The following is a 9,405-nucleotide window of genomic DNA, read 5'->3' on the forward strand; positions in this document are numbered from 1 at the left end:
ACATGGCATATTCTCATTGGAGGTCCCCTCTCTTAGGTCCGACTCTCGGTCTCCATATCATTTTGCATAGGGAAGCCCAAAAACCCCAATTTCGTATAAAATAGAAAGTTTCTCCACCTGACAACACGTGCAGAATCGCATGCGGGTTTTTGTATAACCTTCTGTTTTACACGAAATAATAATAACGATAAACATTCTGTTTTACACGAAACAGAATGGGGAACCGTTAGTGTAACCTAACAAAATAGCCTCTTAACGGTGTAGAAATCTTTCCCTTGATTTTTGGCATTTTTCTCCATGAAAATGGCAAAACTACCCTCCACATGACACATGGCATGTGGAGATTTGTTAGGTTATATTCTCGGTTCCACTCTCTGACTCCATAGCAGTACTTAAGCATTCCCCCATTTGACGTCAAAAAGCGTTAAAGTTGCCCACTGTTCAAGTTATGAGGGGGGCGAATGCGTACTGCAGGGGTGAAAATATCATCTCCCTTAGGAAACTCATCAAAAATGTAAATTTTTTTAACACATGCAAAACGTGCAGAATCACATGTGCCATTCAATTTTATTTTCACCTTGCCGGCTGCGTTTATCCATGGAAATATGACAGTGTTTTCGAAATAAGAAAATATTTTAATTTTTCGGGATTTGAAATTGCAAAGCCCAAAATACCCAATTTCGTGGAAAACAGAGAGCTTCTCCACGTGACAGCACGTGCAGTGGCTTTTGGTTATTGCTTTTAACAATGGCCTAATGGCTACTCGTAACAGATTTAACTATTCTTACTTGAATAGTATTTAAATAGGGTAGGTACTGATGAGATTTTGGTAAGTGTGGGTGATATTATAATCTTTAAAGTAGAGATAAAAGAGCCCGATTGGCTGCCAGGAATTGTTTTTCATGAGACATTTTTTTTTGAAATGGGTTTTTCATGAGACATTGGGCATCTCGAAGTGGAAATGTGGGTGAAGTCCGCTAAAAATCCGGAATCGTGGAGGCACTACTTCTGGGATTTTGTTTATGGATTTCTAGCCGTCTTCACCCTCATCTCCACCTCGAGACTCCCAATTTATCATGAAAAACAATTCCTGGCAGCCAAACGTGACCCAAAGGATTTACTTTTGTTCACATGTGCAGCTTGTTTGGACACTAGTCAGGGGTCATAAATGAAATGCAATGTTAAAACCACTTAAAAGTTTTAAAAAAAGTGATTTGTGCGGATTTTTCTGGATTTCAGATTCTTTCCGATGAGAGTTTATTTTTGCTGTTAAATGTTAACACACGCGGGGGAGGTGTTGAAGTTTTCTATGCATGTGCCATGTCATATGCAGGTGCGTGCATGTGTACTCCATGTAAGCTTTGGTTTGGTTGGTGTGAAAAGTCCGGATGACCCTCTTTTACTGAAATGACATGGTGTATTTCAAAACATTCTACTCTTGGTTTGGGCAACCAACTATAAATGAAAATTTGCTTTTAAGATTAGGGATTTAGTAGAGTCCATGGCCGCAAAAGGCATTTTGCGGAACGTCTGTTGCGCAACTAGATATCCCAAAATAAGGCCCCATTGTGCAATTCATCCCCCCTCTAGTGAGCTGGGTTTAGGATTCTTAGGTTTTTTTTAAAATAAATCGACCCGAGATTTCTTAGAGGTTAGGGAAGGGTTATGGGAAACACAACCCACCCGACCCGAGTTGCAACCCTATCAATCAGTACTATTTGTGCTTTTAATTGATATTTGGAATAGTTTCTTATCAGTTTATGCATGAATTAGTTGAAGAGTTTTAAGGAGCTGCTTGCTCTCATGTGTCTAAACAGATCCCAAAAGATCCCAATCATTTCCTTATTAGCATGGCTAACTTGCTATGGAAAATGACTTGCAGCCAGCTCTACAATTAAGCCGTGTTCTTGTTATAAGCTCCAACTGAGATTGTTTTGATTATAGGCACCAAGAAGACTTAGATCAATAGGTGTTCATGGAGGGTTTATCGTGAATTCATTGAGAATGTGAAAAAACCCAACCCGACCCGAGTTGCAACCTACTAAAATCCAAGCTGAAAACCAAGGCCCAATTACACAAGACTTTATAAAAGGCAACTTTCCTTTAATGCCTTGGACTCTAGTCTATGTGGGGACCAAAATTTGAACATACAACTCACAATTAACTCTTCCTCGCTCAATTAAGGACATGTTTTCTATGAGCTCATGCCATCCATCCACAACCAGCTCAACACGGGGCCACTTGGGAGAGCCAGTCCGGATTACAATAGCAAAAGGCATATTGAAAAAAGGAAAATAATTTAAGGGAGTTGATAAATTCCCACCCCTGTAAGATAATTCGCATCCCTTTAACGTGAATTGATGTTAAAAAGCATTAAAAAGGCTGCCACATTACCTCCTTTAAAGGGGTGCGAATTATCCTACAGGGGTGTGAATTTATCATCGCCCATAATTTAAACACAGGAGGGCATGGCCGTACTGCTGGGCTTCTGCGAAGAGCTATGGAAGGCAGGGCCTACCTCGGGTTTGCCGAATCATCATTCCCTTTTGCTCTGTTTGGTTGCTGGAAGTTGGGTGGGGGAATAGGAGAAGAAGAAGTCAAATGGGAGAAGACAAGAAGATTAGATTGGGAGAAGAATAGTGAAAAATTGACCTGTGTGTTTGGTTGCGCGGCAAGCCGCGAGAAGATTAGCGGACGATGTAGGGGTGCCACTACCAAAATGGAGGGTGGAAGAGAGAGAAAAGAGAACAAAACAAGAACTTCTTGAGATCTTCTCCTCAATTGGTTGGCCCCATGCCAACATATACATGGGTGTAAATCTTCCCTTCCCTTCTCCTTTCTCTCTCCACCACCTAGTCAAAACCCGCCCTAACCAACATGTATGTAACCCTGAAACCTCGTCCTCCTCGAACTCCTTTGCCAGGCAAGCTCTTATTTTCTCTCATCAACATTTCAACTTTTTTAGTTTCTTATATAGAAATATAAAGGGATTTGCTAGCGTCCATCGCAGAAGGCATTTCGCTGATGGTTTGTTGCATCTGACAACAGCCACATAGTGAATGAAGACAAACTCTGTTGAAAAGTGAGCCTATGTGGCTGCTGTCAGATGCGACAAACCATCCGCGAAATGCCTTCTGCGATGGACGCTAGCATTTCCCAAATATAAATGTTACGACTCTAATGCTCAAATAATCCCAACCTCTACTGCTATGAAATTACCCATTACTCCAAAAGCTTAAGCTGTTGTAGAAGGCGTTATTTATTCTTTTATAGCCCCTCTTTCTTTGGGTTGGCCTACATGTGGCCCCACTTTCTTTTACTTTGCTATATTTGCAGAAAAAGGTCCTCTAGTTTGAGGTTTCTGCAGAAGAATTTCTCTACTTTGCTTTATTTGCAAAAAAACAAGGTCCCCCCAGTTTCACAATTTACAAACAGACCCGCGTCGCATTATCAGTTGGATACAATGCAGCCTTCTTATTGGCTGCTCATGCCTTCTTATTGGCTGCTCATGATCCGAGTTGTTTCTAGCGTTTGTTTAAACACATTACATAAAAGTCTAAAGTGATGAAATCATAGTGAGACTGTGATCAGACCTTTTCGTTGTGAGTCATTTGAAGCCAAATGTGGAGTCCACATATAGTATCGAAATTCTATTTCTTTCTAATGTAAATTCTGGAGGTATTTGTTAGGGACCATCAAAGGCATTTCCTAGCTGGACGTTGTATGTGAGAGTAGAACGGGATCCAGTGCTTAGCAGGTTCGAAACGTGTTTGCATTAGGCGTGGCCCACAACGACAACCCTAGTCTTTATAGGGTAAAACACTTCTAAAGGGGGATCCCGTGATAAAAATAAAGAAGGGTCAACACTAACCCAACCCATCTAACCCAAAATTGGGTCAGGTTGAGTCGGTTTGGTTCAGGTTCACTTTGGGCCAAGCTAAAAATACAATAACCCAAAAAAAAAAAAAAAATAGAGGGCAGAGGTTAGGATCGGATCGGGTTGCCAAGGCCTCAACCCTAAGTCCATAACCCAACCCAAAATTAAATTGGGTTGGCTTTTCCCAAGCTTTTCCCGACCCAACCCAAGCTAAAATCAGGTTGAGCCCAACCCAAGTTGCATCCCTAATATACACTCTCTCTTTTCACTGTTTGCACACGTGTCATGATAAGAGGGCATCGTCCTTTTTTCAGCACCGGATCCCGTTTTGCTAGAAAAGATGAGTCCTAAATTAAGAAGTCTTAGTGCAATAGGAAACTAATATATTTTAATTTATCCCATCACCTGCCAAAAACACCCACATCGAGATTTCTTCTGCAAATTCAAATACAGTCTGTATGTTAGAATGATATCTTTAATTAGTCATCAGCTCTGATCATTCAAATCCATTCACCCAAAATTCAAAATCCAAAAATAAAATACCATAGGCACAAATGAATGAAAAACAGAGCCTATAGAAAGAAAAAATTAGATAACAGCACATTTTAGTCAATTTGATATTTCCTTTGCTCTCCTAGAAATGGAATTCTCTAATGATAATTTGGGTTGGTGACATATGGACTTATACACCGGCTATAGAAATCACGTTTGGTGTTTCCCAACTGTCCATCTGCATCAAATGCTAAAGCCCTCATTGTTTTGGATTTTGATTGTCCAAAAGTGATTATCAATTATCACTTGTGCTTACCAACCTGTCAGTCTATATTAAAATGAAGAATCTGATATAGAAATCACAAGATGCAGGATCAAGAAAGGAAAGCAAGAAAGCAACAAAACCCCATTATCCAAGCAATGAAAACCCAATACAAAAAAGAACAAAATAAAAGAGATGGAAGAACTAAAGACTTTGAGGTAATATTGCTACAACCATGAGATTTCAGCCGTTTTGGATCGTCAAAAGTCTAGTGAGAGTGTGAGATAGTGAACGGTTCTGTTAGGAGTTCTGTTAAATTCTAGAGATTTCATTAAACTTTGATTGCTTTAAAAAGAGAATCAATAGTGCTTATATAGAGCACTTACATGATGAAGATAGAAAGAAGATCGTGATAAACATGGAAAGAGATAATACTAGGATATTCTAATTTAATCTAGTTACTAATTTAATTAAGCGACCAATTCTAGCTACCTTTCCTATTCAACCCACTTGCCTTATCCCATTCAACCCACTTGCCTAGTCTACACCAAGATAATCCAACGGTCTGATCTGACAAATCTTAACACGCCCCCTCAAACGTATATTGATTGAAAATCTATATACGTTTGCATACAATGAAAATTCTCAAATTGATTACAATAAAAATTCCCAAACAATTACAATAAAAACACCCCAAACACACTCAAGCAGAATATTGCTGATTCTTCTACTGTAATGCACACCAAGTTGATGACGAATGTCCATTAATGCTGACTGATGCTTCCTGCCGATGTCCATAGAATTCCTGTTGTCGAAATGAAGTCGCTCGCAAGACGAGCAACGAAGATAGACTCTCAAGGCCTTGATGGGCGAGCCTACATGAAATGGGTCATCATGGACCAGCGAGAATGAGCCCAATAGGCAAGAAAACTATCTCAGGCACGCACTCCAAGGGCCCGAAGTACCTCAACTGAGTAGAGCAGTTATTCCAGGCACGCACCCCAAATAGAGGTACCTCAACTGAAATATTCAAACTAAAAGAAATGAAAAGCAAGGAAAAATTGGAAGGAGAGCGACAACAAGTGGCTGAATGACAACAATTATTGGCAAACATCAAAGGTCAAACAAAACTTAGGATAGTGTGTATAAAAAGGGGCTGCAAATATCAATTTTTGGGAAAGTATGTTGAATAAAATGAAAAAGGGGTGTTCCAAGGAGAATGGGGGGCCACCAAAGATAAGGGATAAAAATAGAGAAAGCGGACTAAAATGTAACCAAACTAAAAAAGAAGGGGTGACCATAGCAATTTTTTTTGGGTAGTCATAAAAGAGGGAAGATGCAAACATGAAAATGGTCCAAATGGAAACAGGCTGTCACTATCAATATAAAAGGATGGGTATTTTCCTAAAACAAAAAGAGAGGGTGTTCTCCTTTATGAGTCATAATACCAAAGCCTGAGGAAGTGACAGGTGGTATTAAAGGTTTTGTGAATCTGCCATTTGTTGCTTGCTTCTGACATGCAGCTTGGGATTTTTCCATGTCTCTGTGTTCTTGAAGAAGAAGAAAAATCAGCAGCATGAAATGTCCATAAGCCTAGCCAAAGAGAGAAGAACAGAGCCGATGGCCATTGGAGGCGACGATGAAGAAGCTTCGGCAGCCAAAGAGAGAAACAAATGGGAAATTGACACGATAAAGGAAGGGGAAGCGTAAATCCTTATGAACCCTAATAGTGGCTTGTGATGGAAGAGCAATAGGTTTCTTCTTCTTTTTTTCTTTTAGTTGCAGGCCCGGCGGACGGCTAGATCAGCCGTCCACCGGAGAACGAACCTCCTTGAGTTGTGCTCAGGACCACGTGGGATCGTAGTGCTCTGATACCATGTTAAATTCTAGAGATTTCATTAAACTTTGATTGCTTTACAAAGAGAATCAATGGTGCTTATATAGAGCACTCACATGATGAAGATAAAAAGAAGATCGTGGTAAACATGGAAAGATAATACTAGAATATTCTAATTTAATCTAGTTACTAATTTAATTAAGCGACCTATTCTAGCTACCTTTCCTATTCAACCCACTTGCCTAATCTACACCAAGATAATCCAACGGTCTGATCTGACAAATCTAAACATGGAAGAACTAAAGACTTTGAGGTAATATTGCTACAACCATGAGATTTCTGCCGTTTTGGATCGTCAAAAGTCTAGTGAGAGTGTGAGATAGTAAACGGTTCTGTTAGGAGTTCCAAGGCATCACTTGCTTGTTGGGCACTGGTTGCCCTTAATTTTTCACAAAGCGTGCATCAATAGATATTCTATCCCATTAAGGCCACTTTTGTTTTGGAACCATTAAACAATTAGGTCCTGTAACACCTGTTTGTTTTAGATTTTGAGCTTCAGGTCCTGTTTGTTTTAGATTTTGAGCCCCGAACTGATTATTGACTCAAAATTATGCTTCGGCCCTTTTTGTTTTGGATTTTAAGAACTAATTGTGAGTCCAAAACTGATTATTATACTCAAATTTAAGTTTAATTTTGTGTCTGATAATCAGTTTTGGACTCACTAGCGGTTTTCAAAATCCAAAACAAACAAGGCCTTGCTGCGTCATTGGGTTTCATTTTTTAGAACGTAGGAGAGAGGGCAGGCCTTTGGCGCACTAGTAAGGTTGCTCCACTGGGGGTTCGAGTCACGGGAAGAGCCTCTTTGCAAAGCAGGGATACAGCTGTGTACATCTAGCCCTCCCTAACCCCTGCAATGGAGGTAGCCTCGTGCACTGGCCAATCTGGCCACCCTTTTTTAGAAGTCGTAGGAAGATATGCCTGTGTCAGGGAGCTTCCTAACAGCTTCTCTGTTAAGCGGCTTACCCACATGCATTGATGACTGGTTCTTTTATGACAAAATCACACCTAATTATATGATAAAACGGCTGCCATGTCCGTCCGTATAATTGCGCTGTCGAGGCCGGTAGCCTCTTTATTAGGGCTATTGGGAGTAGATTTTGATGCATGGCCGAGTAGGTAAATGGTTTGGATTGATGCATAGCCATATATGGCAAGGCCTAATAGATGAATAGTTTGGATTATTGGAAGAGTGGGACTCAATTGTAGTTTTGTCGGCTCATAATTTTCCTTGGAAATATATTTCATCCATCAAGAAAACTTTTTTATTTTATAGTTCTTGACTCCTAACTTTACGTAATTGCTCGTTGATCACTTAGATTGCCTATATCCGTGAGTAAGATAAGAACCCTTCTCATGTGCTCTCTATATTTTCTTAAAGCTAAGATATGTATTTACAATAAGAGAAAACGGTTTCTACACACATGTGTAGACAAGTTATTGTGTAGACAAGTTATCTACACACTACCTTAAAATACAGTGGAGGGCATATTGTTTGGGTGATCCAAACCATTCATTTGGATCACCCAAACAATAATCATGTAGTTAGGATTGGAAGTCAGGAGAAATTATATGGTGGCCGAGCGTCAAATCTGCAAGGCTAGGTGGCAAGGCAAACCGCCTAGCCCTTGTTACTTTGACGGTCGGGCATCATATAAAAACTCGGAAGTTAGAATATTCTTCTCTACAATAAATATTGTATATGAACCGTTTCTACTAAGGGATGTTTTTATGATGAACAATAAAAAAATAGTACATGGTGTTTAAATCAATTCCATAGGTTGATCCTAACCCTCCTACCTATAGAGGGATTGAATATTAGAGGGATGATCCTAAACCTCCATAGATAGGAGGGTTAGGATCAACCTATCTAGGTTGTGGCCCATCTAATGGATGATTTGGATATGCTATGGTGAGGGGCATACCGTACTTTTTAATAAAGTGAGGAATGCGATTATCGAAACACGTGAGTGCTGATAACATTTTCCTTCCCTTATATATATATATATATATATATATATATATATATATATATATATATATATATATATATATATATATATATATATATAAGGAAATGATATCTGCTCCAAGTGTTTTTGATCAGCATGCGGTTTACTTGTTTGTCGTGTAGTATTTAAAGGGATGTCAGAGAATATGATGGTTCTTATAAAGCGCTTAAAACCCCGCATGTTTATCAGAACACTTGGCACAGATATTAGGGCTGCAACAAGGTCGGGTTGGGTCAGGTTTTTCAAAACCCTAGCCCAACCCTGGATCCCATTATCTCGGCCCTGACCCTGAGTCAGGGCCGGAAAACCTCAACCCATTACCCGCCCTACAGGGTATTGTGCTGGCCCTGGCCCGCCCTGATTGGCCCTGATTGGGCTGGGCAGGGCCGGGCCGGCCTTAATTGACCCTAGTGCAAATACCTGTTAAGAGTGCCAAAAATAAAACAACCACTTATCATATGGAACAAAATTATCAATAAACAGAGAAAGGGAACAAAATAAGACAATATGAATTGAACAACATGCGGGCAACAAAGACAATTAATAATAATAATCTAAAGAAACATCAATCAAAGATAATAGAAAACATTAGCGAAAGAAACATGCACAGATGGTTCAATTCTATAATAGAAAACTCAGGGTCGGGCCAGATCAGGGTACCCGAGGCATTATCCCAAAACCCTCCCGACCTGAGTCAGGGTAAAAAAAAATGAATCCTGACCCGCCCTCAAGGTTAGAAAATCCAGCCCTGACCCTGTTCGGGCTCAGGGCGGGTCAGGGCTGACAGGGCCAAACTTGCACTCCTAGCAGATATCATTTCCCTGTCTTTATAGAGGATACTTTGGTCATTTTACGAAAATAAGTTTTT

The sequence above is a fragment of the Tasmannia lanceolata genome, unplaced genomic scaffold (genome assembly GCF_043159265.1).
Source record: "Tasmannia lanceolata isolate RefF3 unplaced genomic scaffold, GAP_Taslan_0.1 ptg000037l, whole genome shotgun sequence".
Taxonomy (NCBI): Eukaryota; Viridiplantae; Streptophyta; class Magnoliopsida; order Canellales; family Winteraceae; genus Tasmannia; species Tasmannia lanceolata.